Source organism: Cervus canadensis, chromosome 4, assembly GCF_019320065.1.
Source record: "Cervus canadensis isolate Bull #8, Minnesota chromosome 4, ASM1932006v1, whole genome shotgun sequence".
NCBI classification, from domain to species: domain Eukaryota; kingdom Metazoa; phylum Chordata; class Mammalia; order Artiodactyla; family Cervidae; genus Cervus; species Cervus canadensis.
Genome location: NC_057389.1, coordinates 41,585,508 through 41,602,353, shown reverse-complemented (window position 1 = coordinate 41,602,353; position 16,846 = coordinate 41,585,508). Strand labels below are relative to the sequence as shown.

General features: G+C 38.5%; 1 long non-coding RNA gene across 5 annotated transcripts in view; it reads left to right on the top strand.

Annotated features, from left to right (window-relative positions):
* The window catches only part of LOC122439649, a 173,126-nt gene that overhangs the window by 11,293 nt on the left and 144,987 nt on the right, over positions 1 to 16,846 (top strand). For 2 of the 5 annotated variants that reach the window (XR_006268949.1, XR_006268952.1), the window contains exon 2: positions 11,319 to 11,507. This is a non-coding gene — a long non-coding RNA (uncharacterized LOC122439649). The other 3 variants (XR_006268951.1, XR_006268948.1, XR_006268950.1) reach the window with 3 other exon arrangements.

The window sequence follows — 16,846 nt, the reverse complement described above, 5'->3', positions numbered from 1 at the left end:
AAATATCCCCTTCTTTTTGTAAAAAAGAAAAATTTAAATGTGAGTATAGATGCTTTGAGTGTACATATTGCATAAAGCCTGCATGTGTATTGAACATTTATATAGGGATAAGAAAGAAGTTGGTAATAGTTGCCTCTGTGGAGAAAGGCTGAATGTGTAAATGAAAAAGAGATTTTAACTGTATCTCCTTCAGCTCTTTTAAATATATGCACTTGTCTAATTTTTTTTTCAGTAAAACTGTTCAACACTTAACCTGTTCAAATTCTTGAAAAACTAGAAGATGTAATACCTAACTTACAATTAGTCCAAATATTTATTTAAATAGGAAATGCCATTCCTGGATCATTTTATACAAATAGACATTCACTCTTCTGGGCAGATTTTACAAGTAAAAAATGTTGATTGTTAAATCAAAGCTAAAAGTACAGTGTTGTTACAATTGTCAAAACTGTGTCAAACATTAGCAATCCAAGACTAAAACCTTGTACGGATGGCTGAGTGAAAACAACCTTGAAAGCAGATCATTTTAAATCTGAAACCTCAAAAATTAACATGCCTAATGTAAAATTATTTATGTGCCAGAATCATCCAAAATGACTCAGATTTACAATAAATTCTAGAAACTGTAATGAACCTGGGAGAGGACTTGCTTATGCTTGCTATTTATATAAACTGGTTACAGTTGTAAACAGTGATGTAATTCCTGTTTACTTTTAAGTGTTCTGGAAATTCTAACATGCCATAGCAGCATTAACCCTAGCTCACTTGGTTTATATCATTTATTTCTAAATAGCTGAATGTATTTATTGGTCAGCCATGTTAATTCTGAACTATTACTGTAGGCTGAAGCAGAGTATAGTTAATCCACAGTCTCTCTCTGCAAACCCCTCTCTCAACTCTTTGATCTGAGCTCATTCAGTGCCCACCCTGCTGACTGTCCTGCTTCCATTGAGGATGCTCTTAAGGCTGAGATACTTGCTTCTGTCCCCTGCCAGAAAACTTCTAACTCTAGGTCTCACTTGAGTGGCCCCTTGGTCAGGGGGCTTCCATGACCAGCGTGGGTCACCCCCTACTCTCTATCAGGGAAACTGCCTTGTTTACTTCCTCCCACCTACTCTAGTTCTAATGGTTTCATCCATTTACTTGTTTACTGTCCACCTGTCTCATTAAAAATACAAGCTTAGTAAAGACAGACATACCCTACTTATTCTTTTGGAGACCTGTATAGCCCCAGGCTCTACTGTGGTAACTGGCACATAGTTGTTAGTTGCCCAGTAGTGTCTGACTCTTTGTGAGCCCACAGACTGCAGAACTGGCCTCCTTGTCCCTCACCTCCCGGAGTTTGCCCAAGTTCATGTCTGTTGCATTGGTGATGCCATCCAGCCATCTCAACCTCTGATGCCCTCTTCTCCTGTCCTCAATTTTTCCCAGCATCAGGAAAGCACAGAGTCAGCTGTTCACATCAGGTAACCAAAATACTGGAACTTCAGCTTCAGCATCCATCCTTCCAATGAGTATTCAAGGTTGATATCCTTTAAGATTGAGTGTTTTGATCTCCTTGCAGTGCAAGGGACTCTCAGGAGTCTTCTCCAGCACCACAGTTTGAAGGCATCAATTCTTTGGTGCTATGCCTTCTTTTGGATAAGGAATTGGCAACCCACTCCAGCATTCTTGCCTGGAGAATCCAATGGACAGAGAAGCTTGAATGGGCTGGGGTCCATAGGGTCACAAAGAGCCGTACACGACTGAAGTGATTTTTCATGCACGCATGCCTTCTTTACCGTCCACCTCTCACAACTGTACAAACCTTTGTCAGCAGAGTAATATGTCTGCTTTTCAACACACTGTTTATGTTTGTCATAGCTTTCCTGCCCAGAAGCAATCATCTTCTGATTTGATGGCTGCAGTCACCATCCATAGTGATTTTAGAGCTCAATAAGAGGAAATCCATCACTGCTTCCACAGTTTTCCCTTCTATTTGCCGTGAAGTGATGGGGCTGGATGCCATGAGCTTAGTTTTTTTGTTTGTTTGTTTGTTTAATATTTAGTTTTAAGCTGACTTTTTCACTCTCCTCCTTCACCATCATCAAGAGGGTCTTTAGTTGCTCTTTGCTTTATGGCATTCGAGTGGTATCTGCATACTGAGGTTGTTAATGTTTCTCTTTCTTACCTTGATTTCTAGCTTGTAAACTCATCCAGCCAGGCATTTCTCATTATAAATAAACAGGGTGACAACATAGTAGATGGTCACAATTTTTTTTTCCTGTTGAAAAACAGACTGGGATTGGGGTTCCCTTCACCTGCCAGGTCTGTGTTTTGTTATGTTTCTTTTTCCCATGGTATGTGACTGTACAGAGAATTGCACTCATTAGCACTCCCATAAACCCCCTTATGGAACAAGACACTATGAAGCCTGGGGCGGGGGGGGCGGGGGTGGAAGAGTCTGGCAAGCCTTAATAAAATGCCTCCCAAAGCCTCCTTATCCTCATCTCTACCCTATTAGTAAGTGGATCATGGCCCATAAAATTTTACAAGCTGCAAAGAAAAAGCTTCAAGAAACTTGATAGCACTGATGTGTCTTTAGAAAGTTTATTGATTTTTATTTAAAATCATCCCTCAAAACATTATCATTTTCCACAGATGACTGATAATGCAGATACTGTAATGGTTTTCTAGATATCTCTTCTATTTGGGGAGGAAAGAAAGAAAATATTTGTTCTTCTCCTGACGAAGAACCCAACTGAAACAAAAACATTGAACACAGAAAGTGATGGTTTCTAACAGCGTTCTTCTAGAATAGGAGTTCAGCCTCATGAAGGAGGCCAGCTGTGTATGTTTCTGCCCAAAGACCTTCCATCATCCTTATATCAACTGATAAAATATAGGAAGGAGAGCAATATAAGGTTTTCTGGTAACTATCTGGTATCTACTATAAATAGATTTAGGAAGGGGAGTGAACGTGGATATGACCACTTGAGTATGATAAGGCCAGTTTCTGTGTTAAGATGTCAAAGGCTTGTCAAAGTTGTTGGATTTAACACTGTGAGACTCAGTGTAGAAGAGCCTTAAGCTAGGCATATAATGTGACCTCCTGAATTGGAAGAGCAACAGCTACAGGACCAAGGTATCACTTAGGCTGAGCTTGGCTCAAGGATCTTTGTGAAGACTTCATAGTGATCATGGCCTTTGTACAAATTATATGGCTCCTATGACTGATGTTGGGCCTTTGTGAGGTCATTGGAAAAAATCTTCATGCTAGCCAAGTCACCAAGTCTCGGTAGTGTGATCAGTGACAGAAGTGAAACCAACCACACAACCAGGAAGTTCTGCACAAGTCCAAGTCATAAAAATGGATGCTGTCCTTGAGACTGTCACATTAAATGAGTGTCCAGATCATGATTTCAGTAATACTGCATGATCCTGTGTCTGAAAATTTGAATGTGTGAGACCATGAGGTTACAGCTCAAAATCAGGCTTTTAAAATACCCATCCAGAATGATTTTCTTTGGAAATTCCATGTCTATTATTCTTGGCAACTATTTAATTAGCCATCATTATGGGTGATTTTTATATTATGACATTGCCCTGATGATTGGCAGTTCCTCTTTATTAATAGCAAAGCAACTCAAAGTTTACAACATTTGTTCTCTGGGAAATGTAATCCTATTGCATTTTGTGTGCAAAGAAACAAGGTATCTTTAAGTCACCTGGATTTGTTTATGAACAGGTGAACATTGAAAATAGCCTCATGAAGGAGTAAAGTAATGCTTTGGAGTTAATCCTACCTAACATTAATATAGTTGCATGTGCCTTAGGTAAGGGAGAAAAGTTGTATAAATTTTCATTCTTTTCCTTCTGATCTTATAACTGTTTAGTTTTACTGAAGGATATTCTTTGCTATTTAGCATTGGCTTGATTTTTATTTGTGCATTGAATAAATGTATGCTATTATGGGGCTTCCCAAGTGGCACTGCTGGTAAAGAGCCTACTTGCCATTACAGGAGACTTGAGAGACACAAGTTCGATCCCTGGGTCAGGAAGATACCCTGGAGGAGGGCACAGCCACCCACTCTAGTATTCTTGCCAGGTGAATCCCATGGACAGAGGAGGCTGGTGGGCTGTGGTCCATAGGGTCGCAAAGTCAGACATGACTGAAGTGACTTAGCAGAGCAAAGCATGCTATTATATGTAATTTTGCAAACATGTATAATTACATTATTGAAAATATTCAATTTTTGAGAATTTTTGATGCATAATTGGTATAGATGGAGGGAAAATCAAGATGGTAAATCACATCAAACAACAAATATTTATTTTGTACCTATTGTGGTCTAGACATTGCTATACTATTATAAATCAGCTTTTTACTCCCTTGCTTTAGATTTGGCCTTTGGTTTTCACCGACACTTCAATAACATTTGGATCTCTTATAACTATCTCCAAGGCCCAGCATCATCTGACTCCAGCCAGCATTTCAGCCTCATCTCATGCTCTTCTCTGCTTCACTCAATACAATGAGTCACACAGACCTTGTCCACATTGGGGCCGTTGCCTTTGCTTTCCTTCTTCCTCCTGGAATCATTCTTTTCCCCCTTCCCTTACTTTGGTGTCTTTTATTGTCCTTCATATCTCAGCATAAATGTTGCATCCTTAGATAGTTCTCTCTAAATGAATCTTGAGTCTATATAAAATAATTTTCGTCCTGTGGTAATCTTTTTCCCATTACTAGATATATTTCAGTGTAGACACTTTACATGGTTCACTTTGTTTCTTTAAGCACTTGCTGTTCAAAGTCCCCTAACACTCAGCCTGTGAGCTTCCTGAAGGCAAGGTAAATCTTCCTTGTGATATCTTGACTCTGTGCAGTTTATAGAATTTGTTTGATGAGGGAATAGAAGGATGAAGACATTTAGAGAGGTTTAACTTGAGATGGAAGCTGAAGTGAAAGTGATAAGTTGAGTTTAATATTCATAGAATTACAGAATGAAAGTATAACACTGGCCATTGTCTCTGAGATGGGAGAGATAACACTGACTCATAATGTGAGCTTAGGATAAAGAGGCAGAGAGGAGAGTTTGGAAAGACAGAAATCAGAGACAGAAGGAAGGGGCCCTGGGATAGAAGTGTCATGAATTCTAAAGAAGGACAAGGTTTCCAGGGGAGAAGCAGATGTTGGTCAATACCCAAAGCTTCAGCAGGTCCAAGGAAAGGACATTGAATTTTGACCAGGGACATAATTAGTGATTTTTGAATGGGCCATTTCAGTAGATATATGAGAATATGAAGTTTTTAGTATTTGTCAAGGGCCTGGGGACCCTGGGCATCAATGAGAGTAAAATTAGGCAACATGTGGAAAAAATTACAAAGGTAAGCTAAGATTGTGTTTAATGATGAAGAGATTTGTGCACAAAACACTGAAGACTGCAAAAAATGTTGTACTCAGTACACTGCTAAAGAGGATGATGGAAATGAAAGCTCCAGGGTAGGAATGCAGCGAAAATGTGAGGGATGGGAAAGCATGCCTTTAGGATATGGGAGGGAATGGGTAATCTGGTGAGAAGTAACAGAAGTAGAGGTAAAGGTGGACCCTGGGATGCTTTTTTTGTGTTGGATGTAAAGTTGGGTTCTTGAAACATGGTCCTTGGGCCTTTTGTATCCAGAATCAATTTTGATGATTGCTAAAAATACAGATTTCGCTAATGTGCCTACGTCTTACCAAAGTGATTATTCCGTGATGCAAAGCCTATGAATCTGCATTTATAGTTTGCCAGGGTGGTTCTTGCACATTCAAAAGTCAGAAAATCCCTACCAGTGGAATGTAGATAGTTGTATCTTTTATCAAGCTCCCTGGTGGCTCAGATGGGAAAGAAATCACCTGCAATGCAGGCAACCCAGTTTCCATCCCCTGGGTAGGGATGATACCCTGGAGAAAAGGATGGCTATCTACTCCACTCTTCTTACCTGGAGACTTCCACAGACAGAGGAGCCTGTCCGTGGGGTTGTGAAGAGTCGAATACAACCGAGTGACTAACGCTTGCGCTTTTTTCACTTTTCCTGAGCTCAGCTAAGCAGTGATGTATTATGATGGTATTCTACTGAAGTTTTGGTGTATGCTTGAGGTTCTTTATGGGAGGGACCAGAAGACTCTCCAGGTTTTATGAAGCCTGAAACTTAAATAAATTGTGGGACTATTTTAAGGAAAACAATATTAGAAATACAAACTCAAGTTTATAAAGATGACCATGTACTTAAAATGAGAAACGGACTTAAATTTTTAATTTTTAAAAGCTGAACTATTATAAAATCCAGAAAAATAACATTCATAATTATGTGTCTGACATACTTCTTCTACAGTTTTGGTTGCATATCCTTTGATTGCCTCTTAGTATGACAACTCTTGTCATACACAAGTTATATGTGGTACTATCACTTTCTGTACGACAGTAGAAAGGTAATTGTCTCCTATTCCAGTTTCAATAAAACTTAAAAAAATATTGATGTTTGTGAAGCATATAGCATGCAACTTTACTTACAGAATACAGACAGACAGTGCACACACCCTGAAAACACAAGAATTCTGATTCTCTTTTCCATGGTTCCCATAGAAAAAGGAAAACTGTGGGGAACATTTGTTTTCTGTGCTGCATTGAGTGTATTCTTAACAGGATAGAATTTCTGTTTTGACTGGGTGTCAATGAAAACTGAATTCTATGCTTGAAATTTTAAATAACTGATGATTAGAAAAAAGCAATCTCCAGCTAGCTTCTGGCTCCTCTGCTATCCCCGTGTGTCTGGGGCTTGCTGTCAGAGGACATGTTTATTTACATGGCCACGTGTCCTTTGGTCCTGTACCTTCATGATGCCATGCTTGGTGAGTTGGCATCAAGGGTGGAAGGAGAATTCCTGGAAGACATTCTTACACATGGGGAGCTGGCATAATGTACCTCTACAGGGAAGTGGCTACAAATCATATAAATACATATCATCTAAACTATGTGAACCCCCAATTCCGATTCCTCTTATTTGGACCTTCAAAATGCATGTAAATCTGCCAACGCCACCCAAAATAAAGGGAAGTTGAAAAAGACAGCCTTTTTCATCTTATTTTAGTTGGTTTTACAAAAAATGTGTGATGAGGTTAATACACTACCAGGGAGGGCCCCTTTGAAGGCTGTGGAAGAGACTGGACGAGGGAGAATCTGAAACTACAACTTCGTTCCCTGTGCAGCAGATTTCTTTCAGGAAAGACCAAAAGAAACACAGATTGGAGTCTGGATTGCCTCTTAAATTTTTATTATTTCAACATGTTTCAGTTTTTTTTTTACTAGAAAATTCAATATACTCAGCTTATCTAAATTTTCTTCTTCTAAGCAGAATTATTGATAACAGATGTATCCATTACCTTATTGTTTTGCTGGCAACACTTTGTATTTTTTTTCTTTTAAAAAACTTTATTGGAGTATAGTTGATTTATAATTCTGTATTAGTTTCAGACGTACAGCAGAGTGAATAAGTTATACATAGATCCACTCTCTTTTAGTCTATTTCCCCATAAAGGTCATTACAGACTATAGCGTTCCCTGTGCTACACACCAGGTTTTTATTAGTTATCTATTTTATATATAGTATTGTCAATCCCAAGTTTCTCCCTCTCCCCTTTTCCCCCTTGGTAACCATAAGCTTGTTTTCTACATCCATAACAGAATTTCTGTTCTGTAAATAAGTTCATCTGCACCAACTTTTTTAGATTCCACATATAAGTTATAATCATTTGTACAAAATGGGTCCCTTTCTCCCTTGCTTTCTCCTTCCCTCCCTCCTTCCTTGAATTGCAGACTGGAATTTTTTTTTTTTTTTAATGTGACTCCTTAAGGTAGGCTGGTAATACGGTTCAGACCCAGGAGTCCTCATGACATGCATAATCTGCCCCTACACCGTGTATCCGAGAATATAGGTTCTGATCCCCTCTCAAGGGTCACTACTTTGGCTTGCTGGCTTTTAGCTCCTCAGCTGGTCAGTTCACACTGGGGCAAAGTTAGTGGTTTCTAGGAGTCCAAAGGGTCTGCAAAAGTGCTTCAAGGGTGGCCAAGTCCTCACTCTTCCTTTAAGCAGAGGAGCTCTGTAGTTTCATATGCTAGACTTTAAGATATTTTTACCTTGAAATAGTTGCATTATGAAAAAGGAAATTTACAACTGATTCACTTTGCTATACAATTGAAACTAATACAACATTGTAAATAAACTGTAATCCAAACAAATTAATGAAAAAAAAAAAAAGAGGCAGCGGCAGCAAGGAAGGCATCTGGCTTAATAAAAAACAACCAAACAAAAGGGGCATTTTTTAGATTATTTGTCCCAAATGCCTGGAATGACCTGGGGAGCTTTCCAATTCCATTGTAGCACTCAGAATTTGATTTTGTATCGGTTAAAAGCTTGTTTGGGGTTCTACTGCTTAATCAGGGTTGAGACATTATTCTAGGTCAATGGTATGTAACCTTGTCTACACTTAAGTATTATCTGGGGAACTTTTAAAACTTCTAATGCCTGGGTCTTACCCTTGTGATTATTATTTTGTTAACCTGAGTGTAGGTGGTTTAAAAGCACCACAGGTGCTTCTGATGGGCATCAGTATTGTGAACCCTAAGTGGAGATAGTCATTGCAACTGTCAAGTTCAAATAACCTGGGTATGAAAAGAAATCACATGTGTAATGTCCATATCCACAACTACATAAATATTTATTGAATATTCATTTCCATTTGATAGCTAAGTTACATAATGCCCTCCATTGATTGGGACAAATGTTAGAGAAAAGGCACAGGGTGTGGTGGCAATATTCGCTAGCTTCTGTATACTGGTTTGTCAAGAATTTCTCCTTGTTCTTCACACCTACAAGGGTCAAAAACAGCTATTTTTGTCCTTGCCACCCACCCCCCACAAACTCTGGAGCAACACACAAATGGGTCAGCTTCTCTAGTGTTAAGTTAGCTGATGTATAAAACTAGTTGATTAGAATCAAAGAATCTTGCAAATAGGATTCTAAGATTTAGTTTAATTTATGGAATATGATTCCTTGGAAAAGAAAGGTCTAATTTCCTTCAGACTTATAAGACATTTTCTTCCCTTCTTATTGATCTTAGTGTGTGAAATGGTCAGTGAGAGATGACATTGCTGTGTTCCCATGTTGCTTCAAATACCCCGACTTGCAGAATTATAAGGGGCTGAGTAATACCATTGAGATACTTTCATAATGTGACACTCACTGCTTGGTTGGGAACTCAGGGCTTTGGGAGCCAGAAGTGGAAATGTGCAAGGATACAAATAAGAACTTTCTCCTGGTATTTGGCTTGGACAACCCCAGGTGGCAGTAGATTTTATAGTGGGTGGAAAAACATTCAGCATTTGCTCAGCATTCATGCATTCATTTGTTTTTTACTTATTCATTCCACACACATGTGTTTAAACATATACTCATTTTAGAGCCTGATTTTGGTGCTAGGTAAGTATTCAGAATGGCATAAATGTGTGTAGGTCTTCACTGAACATTTGAATAGACCTTAAGTAAGAATTCATTTGGCTTTTCAAATGGAATTCCACTGGTGTATAAAGGCCATGAGTTCTCCGGGGGATTTTTAGATTTTATGTGTGCATTTTAGTGATTAGCTAAAAACCACACAGTGATTATATTCTGAACCACCCAGAAGATGACATCATAACCAAGGGTGCGATTTTAGGGTCTACAGTTTGTCTGTCACATGGTCACCTTGGCACCACTTATCACCCCCGTAATTGCTATTGACTAAGATGAAAATAAGTGGAGAACGGCCTTATTCCTAGAGAATACGGTATGCCTACGTGAGGGCCAAATGAGGTAAAAAACAGCAAAATAAAAGTTGTGCGGCCATTTGAATGGACAAAAGCAGCAGGGCTGTGTCGCATGGCTCATGGCAGAGCAGGGACGCTGTGCTCAGAAGATGCTGTGCTAAAGCTCTTGCTACCACAATATGCTGTGTAGTTTTGCAGATCATCATTCTTCTCAGTAGGCACTTATTTTCCATTTTGAACAATACGCACTGGTAACTTTGTTTGTATTTCATTTTAAAATTTGTTTTGGTTGGAGAATTTATAGAAGTGATGTTTACTTAGGTTTGTGTTGGTACCTAATTAGTAGTGCTAGTATAATTTGTGTCAACAGCAGGGGTTGGGGAAACCTTCCTTACTTTAAAGGGGATTGGTATATTACTTAATATTGGCAGATTTTTTTTTCTAATTTATCTCACTCTACTATAATCACTGTTTAGTTCATTTTTCCCGTTAGCCTGTAAGCTCCTGGAGTGCATAGTCATACCTTACTTGACTTTCAGACTCTTTTATATTTATTAAATAAATGTGTTGTTAAGAATTAGAATCATCTAACTCCTAAGGACTACTTGAAAGGGTAGTGAGATCTCTGTCAAGGGAGGCATTTAAACACAGGCTATCACTTTTGGAGGATTCCTGAATCAAGTGAGCACGTCAACACCTCCTTGAACTCTGGAAGGCAGGGTCAAAATTGTTACTTTTGCCACTGTGCTGCGCTTCAGTTACCTCTGACTCTTTTCAAACCCCATGGACTGATTTTGCTACTGATTTGCCACTTTCTGGCAATACAGAATAATTTCTTTGGAGATCATTTTACCCCAAATCAATTGCCTAAATAGTAGTAGCGTAACGTTAGTTGCTCAGTCACGTCTGACTCTTAGCGACCCCATGGATTGTAGTCCACCAGTCTCCTCTGTCCTTGGGATTTTCTAGGCAAGAATACTGGGGGGTTGCCATTCCCTTCTCCAGGGGATCTTCCTGACCCAGGGATTGAACCCGGGTCTCCCGCATTGCAGGCAGATTCTTTACCGTCTGAGCCACTAGGGAAGCCAAGTAGCATAGTACACCAGCACAGTGAACTGTAGAGGTTAATCTACTTTTGCAAGTGAATTCTCAATTTTACCCTGAAGACTTTGGGTGTCTCCCTCATAAAGATGTCGGAGTTCTAAGAATCATTTGGAAAGTGAATTCCTGTGGGTCCCTCTCCACCTGCGATATGTATGTGGATATCTCAGAGCGCATGATGAGAGATGGCTGCATGAAAAAAGAGGGCTCACGCATGCATCCAGAGGAGCCACTTTTGTCCAGAGGATACAGATTTTAGATTTGTCAGGAAGGCAGAAACATACAGACAGCAGTCAGCCACATGTCTTCAAGTTGATTTTTTCCTATTCTTTCCCCCGCTCTTTCTCCTCGCAGTTTAACATGAGTGCTTCTCTCTCGGCTGATTTATTTCAGATGCCTCAGGAACAGTATACCCATCACCGGGCCACCATGCCCAGCTCTGAGGGGCCGCAGGTATACAAAGTGGGGATTTATGGCTGGCGGAAAAGATGCCTGTATTTCTTTGTCCTACTCCTGATGATTTTAATACTGGTGAACTTGGCCATGACCATCTGGATTCTCAAAGTCATGAACTTCACAATTGTAAGTAAGACCATACAGTTTTCTTTAGCTCTTTTTGGGGAAGGGAAAGCATGGGGGAAGAAAAAAGAATGTGGAAAGTGATGGTAGTAAAATTCAAAATAACCTACAAGCAGTGGTTTTGATGGGGGTGGGGGAAAAGTGTTGCTGTTCAGATTACATGTGAAGATTGATTTCTTTTAAATCTCAGCTCTTCAGAGGCTGGTAATCCAATTGTGAGGTGTTTCTCTCCTTTTGTGATCCTCATGTGAGTTTTCCCTACATTTTGATAACTGTGTTTCTATAGCCTGTAACTTACAAATAATTTGAGTAAATAATGTAGGGAGAAGGATGAGATAAAGACCAAAGTAGTAAGTTTGTGGTTTTTTTTTTTTTAATTTTAGTAGTAATTAAGAAGGTTTTTGTGAGGTAAAGGTTGAAACATCAGTGTTAAATTAGCCTTTGGAGAACATTAAAGAATTTTCAGTATCTATTTACACCTGATAGTTAATGGATCATTTCCTCCATTTTTAGGAATAGAAGGAGAGGAATATAGCCATGTCACTTTTTTTTTTCTTTTTTTTAAAGAATTTGTGTTTATACTTCCTTGAAGAAATTCGTGATCTTGGTACCTAGGGCCATGCAGCAGATTGGACATTTGCTTGTTGAAGTTCAAATAAAAAGAAAATCTTGGCAAAAAGATTTTTGGAGTTATTCTGAGGTATTTCCCTAGAGCTTTTGTAAAGACTGTAACAGTATATATAAGTTCTTGTATTAGTGAGAGCATAGTCCTAAAAATGCTTTCTTTTCCTCTGGTAATGTCAAAAGTAAGTAATTATGTTGGCAATATAAAAGAACTCCTGTGTGATAAGGAAATGTAACCGTAACATAATTAAAAGTAAGGTTTTCATGTGAAAATCCAAAATAGAATAGTGGATATTTGTCTTTCCTGAATAATAGAGTTTATTTTTAATCCCTTACATCTGTGCACAGGTAGACTTTCTTGCCTTTTCTCAGGCCATTTCTTCTCCTCGGGCTGCCTTTCTTCATTTTCTGCCTGGTGTAACTCCTCCCTGATGCTCCTGTAGCTCCATTTATGTCTGTATTATTTTACTGATCACTCCAGATAATAATTTTTACATGTGTCTCCCAGGCAGCATGAACTTTGATAATAGCAGGGGTGGCATCTCTTTTCTGTGGGCCTTTGTTCATCACTCATGAGAGGGGCTATTGGCACTTGACTCATGAGGATTACATAAACCAGTGTTAGTGCATCAAAAGGGCTCACTTTTAAAATTGAAATATAGTTGATTTACAATGCTGTGTTACTTTCTGCAAAACTATTGAGTTATACATACGTATGCTTTCTTTTTCACTTTCTTTTCTGTTATGGTTTATCATAACATATGGAATATAGTTCCCTGTGCTATACAATAGGACCTTGTTGTTTATCTGTTTTACATATAATAGCTTGTATCTGCCAATCCCCAACCCCCAGTCCTTCCCACTCCTATCTACCTCCAGGCAACCACAAGTCTGTTCTCTGTGATTCTGTTCCTGTTTCAGATAAGTTCATTTGTTCCATATTTTAGATTCCACATATAAGTAACATTATATGATATTTGTCTTTCTCCTTCTGATTTACCTAATGTGATAATTTCTAAGTACATTCATGTTGATACAAAAGGCATTTCATTCTTTTTATGGTTGAGTAGCATTCCATTGTGTATTTTTACCACATCTTTCTTTATCCATTCATCTTTTGATGGACATTTTGGTTGTTTTCATGTCTTGGCTATTGTGAATAGTGCTGCTCTGAATATGAAGGTGCATGTATCTTTTTAAATTATGTCTTTGTCTAGGAGTGGGATTTCTGGATCTTGTGGTAACTATTTTTAATTTTTGAGGAACATTCTGTAGTGGCTGCACCAACTTACATCCCTGCCTACAGTGTAAGAGGGTTCTCTTTTATCCACACGCTTTCCAGCATATGTTATTTATAGACATTTTAATGATGGAGAATGGTTCACTTTTTAATATTTGCAGTAAGCACCAGGAAGTTAAGCTTCTGAATTGCAGTTTTAAGTTTCGAAGATGATACAGGTCAATTTCCAATGTATTGTAGGGGTCTAAGATAATATGTTCTAGAATATTGGAGCATATTAGGTTCTACTGCTGAATTAGAATCTGTAAACATTTTTTTGAACTTGAACTTAGTTTATATAAAAAAAAATCAGAGAAGTGTTTTAAGTGAAAGAGAGAGAGGGAGGTATGATCCAAGTTGTAGTCTAGATACTTGCTCGTATAAGGGTGCAATATAATGGAGAAAGTGTCTCAAAGTTTAAGGCTTGAAAAGGTGTCATGAATCTGCCCTTAAGTCCAAGGGACTATAGTTGTCATTTGTCAATATACATGTTCTGTGATGTTTTTATTTCATATTTCAAAAACTTTAAAGTAGAAAAATTCTATATTGTAATATAAATAGAAGAGTGAAGCTAGGGCAGTAGAATGAAGAATAAATGTTCAAAAGACATTTAAAAGATGGAAGTGACATACCTCAACCTCAGCTAGTGTTTGGATATGAGTTGTTGAGGGATTGGAAGATAATTCTGGAATACTCCGGGTTCTTGATAGTGAGATGGTTGGATGGTGGGACAAGAAGAACAAGATGGAATTCATTATCTTTCCACTGAAATTTAGCTGAGACTCATGTATCCCTCTCATTCCCTGTTTCGGGCTGTTTTTGTTATATTGACATAGTTTGACGTGAAGTTAATGTATAGAACCTGAAAGATTAGAGGGTGAATGTGGTGGAGAATATGAACTCAAACCTAGATAACTGTGATATTACACAAATCTGGCTTCTCAAGTATGTTTCATCTGGCAGGCTCAATAGTGAGATGTCTATGTAAATGTATATTGAGTTACAGTTCACTCTGAATGTTATGTGAGTTTGGGGAGCAATATGATATTAAGGTAATAATCTATATAAAATAGGCTATTTCCTGTAGTTAACTAAATTGATTGCCCAAGTTGAGAGTTCTTAAAGATTTACCAAACCAAGTACTTACTGAGGTGAGAATAATGCCATTATTAGTCATAATGGATAATTTTGTAAGACTAATGCTTCTGAGCAAATAGAGCTGAAGTGTCAGAAAATTGGTCTTTCCCTGGATGGTAAAAACATATTCTCCATAAATCACTGTATAATGCATATCCCTTTAGAATTGTAATTCTATTCCACAAATAATAATTTACTGACAGTGAATGTCTTGAGAAAGAATGAGGTGTTCACCAATATTACATTGGTGAGTGTGGGGTGAACACAGTGCAAAATCCAGTGTGATAGGAATGAAGCAGTTTCTGTGAGGATTCTGGATGATTGTCAAGAGGAAAGACTGATTATTTGGTACACCTGGAATGTTTAGTAATTTGGGATTTGGAAAAGTTCACACCTTAATCAAACCCTCTGAGTAATGGCAAACCAAGAGCGATGTCATCTGCAAGTGTTTCTGAGGACTCGGCAGTTTATCCAATATCGGACATCCAGAATTTTCTATGGTGTCAGATTTGCATTCTATGCTGTCCCCAAGGGTTATGCTGAAAGAGTCCTTCCATTATAATAATCTGGACAAACATCCAACCAAGTTTTATTTGTCCCAGATGTAAATCAGAATAAAAATGAATTTTTTTCCCTCTGCTTTTAGCAGATTACTCTGCTGTTCATTATTAATCAAGACAGAATTACAGTCTTCTACTCTTTTCTAGTGTTTTCCCCTACTTGGAAGAGTGTTTAATTTACCTATGTTTTAAACACCCATAGGTTCAGCTCTCATAGTTTATCACACACTGTGCTTTACAAGGAAACTAGTATTATTTATTAAGCATGTGCTTAATATGTGCTAGTCACTGCTTGGCAGTTAAAAAAAATTATCTTGTTTAATTTTCCAAACAACCCTACAAATTAGGTATTACAGTCTGCGTTTTAGTAAAATAAAGCCCAAGGCTCAGAGAAGTTGAGTGACTTTCTAAAGGAAACAGCTAGTAAGTCAAAGAACTGGTGACTGACTTCAAAGCCTACCCCTTTATACCACAACATACAGTCAGTTCAGTTAAGTTCAGTTCAGCCGCTCATGTTCATGTCCTCTTCCTCTAGCTAACTGCTACAATGACCTGGCTTTTCAACACAACTCTGAAGCTGCTGAAGTGGTTCATTACCTTTGTAACCTGCCCCATGTCATCAGATCACAAATTTGCTTCCCATCCAAGATATCCACTGACTTTTCCTGCGTGGAGTAGTTCCTGATAATTATGTCCTTAACTCAGTCCTTAACTCAGTTCTCTTTATCTACAGCCAATGACCTCTCCCTTCACTGCTTCCATCTTTTGTTATACTCCCTTGTTATGTTTATATAAACATTTAATGCAAACTGAATAATGCTATCTGTGTCATAGGTTGGTGTGTAGACTCTGAGTTAGCACCTGACCTGTAGGAAGATTTCGTGTTGGGGACAGAAAATCATAGGAGACCCCACTCAGGGTAGTGGTTAGGGGCTCAGACTCAGGGCAAAGATGCTCTATGTTCACATCTGAGTTCTGCTACTTTGACAAATTTTTCAACCTCTCTGTACTGCCATATATTGGGAGTAATAGCAATACCCACCTGTTTATATGATTGTGTGAAGAGTGAATGAGGTGATAAATGTGAAGTGTTTAGGAAAGGAGCTTGTTCCAAAGTAAATGCCTTCTTTTAGTGTTTGTCATTATCATCATCATCATCATTTATTGAAGGCTCATTTTGCATCAGGCTCTCTGCCATTGCAACTTGTAAATATCTAACTTAATCCTTATGTGGATTGGTATTATGATACCAACTTCAGAGGGAGGAGAGAAGCTCAATAACTTGATTTGGGATCACATAGCTAAAAAGTGGCAGAGTAGAGGTTTGAATCCAAACAGTGTTAGTCTTGAATATGGTTTATTCATCTCTGTGATGTATTGTGGGGCAGTGCAGAAATCTCTAGCATGAGTGTCAATGGGACACCTAGTGGGCTATGAACTACACCTTTTCCTTCTGATGCTCAGTACAGAAATGAATGCAGTGAATTAGGTGTCCTTTAGGACTGCAAGGCATCTTCCTGTTTGAACACTACAGTTTTGTCTTTGGAGCTTGACCTTGACCATGTGAGATCTCTCTCTGTAGAGGGCTGCTGCTTCTACCAGTGTGTTCCAGCAGCCCAATCCAAATAACTTGGGCTCAAAGACCTCCCAAAATACTGCAGTATTGATTGTCTACAGTGTCATTTAGCACAAGTGCTTATTAGTGGCAAAGCTTAAAAAGTTTGCTTTCCGATGAGTGTGAA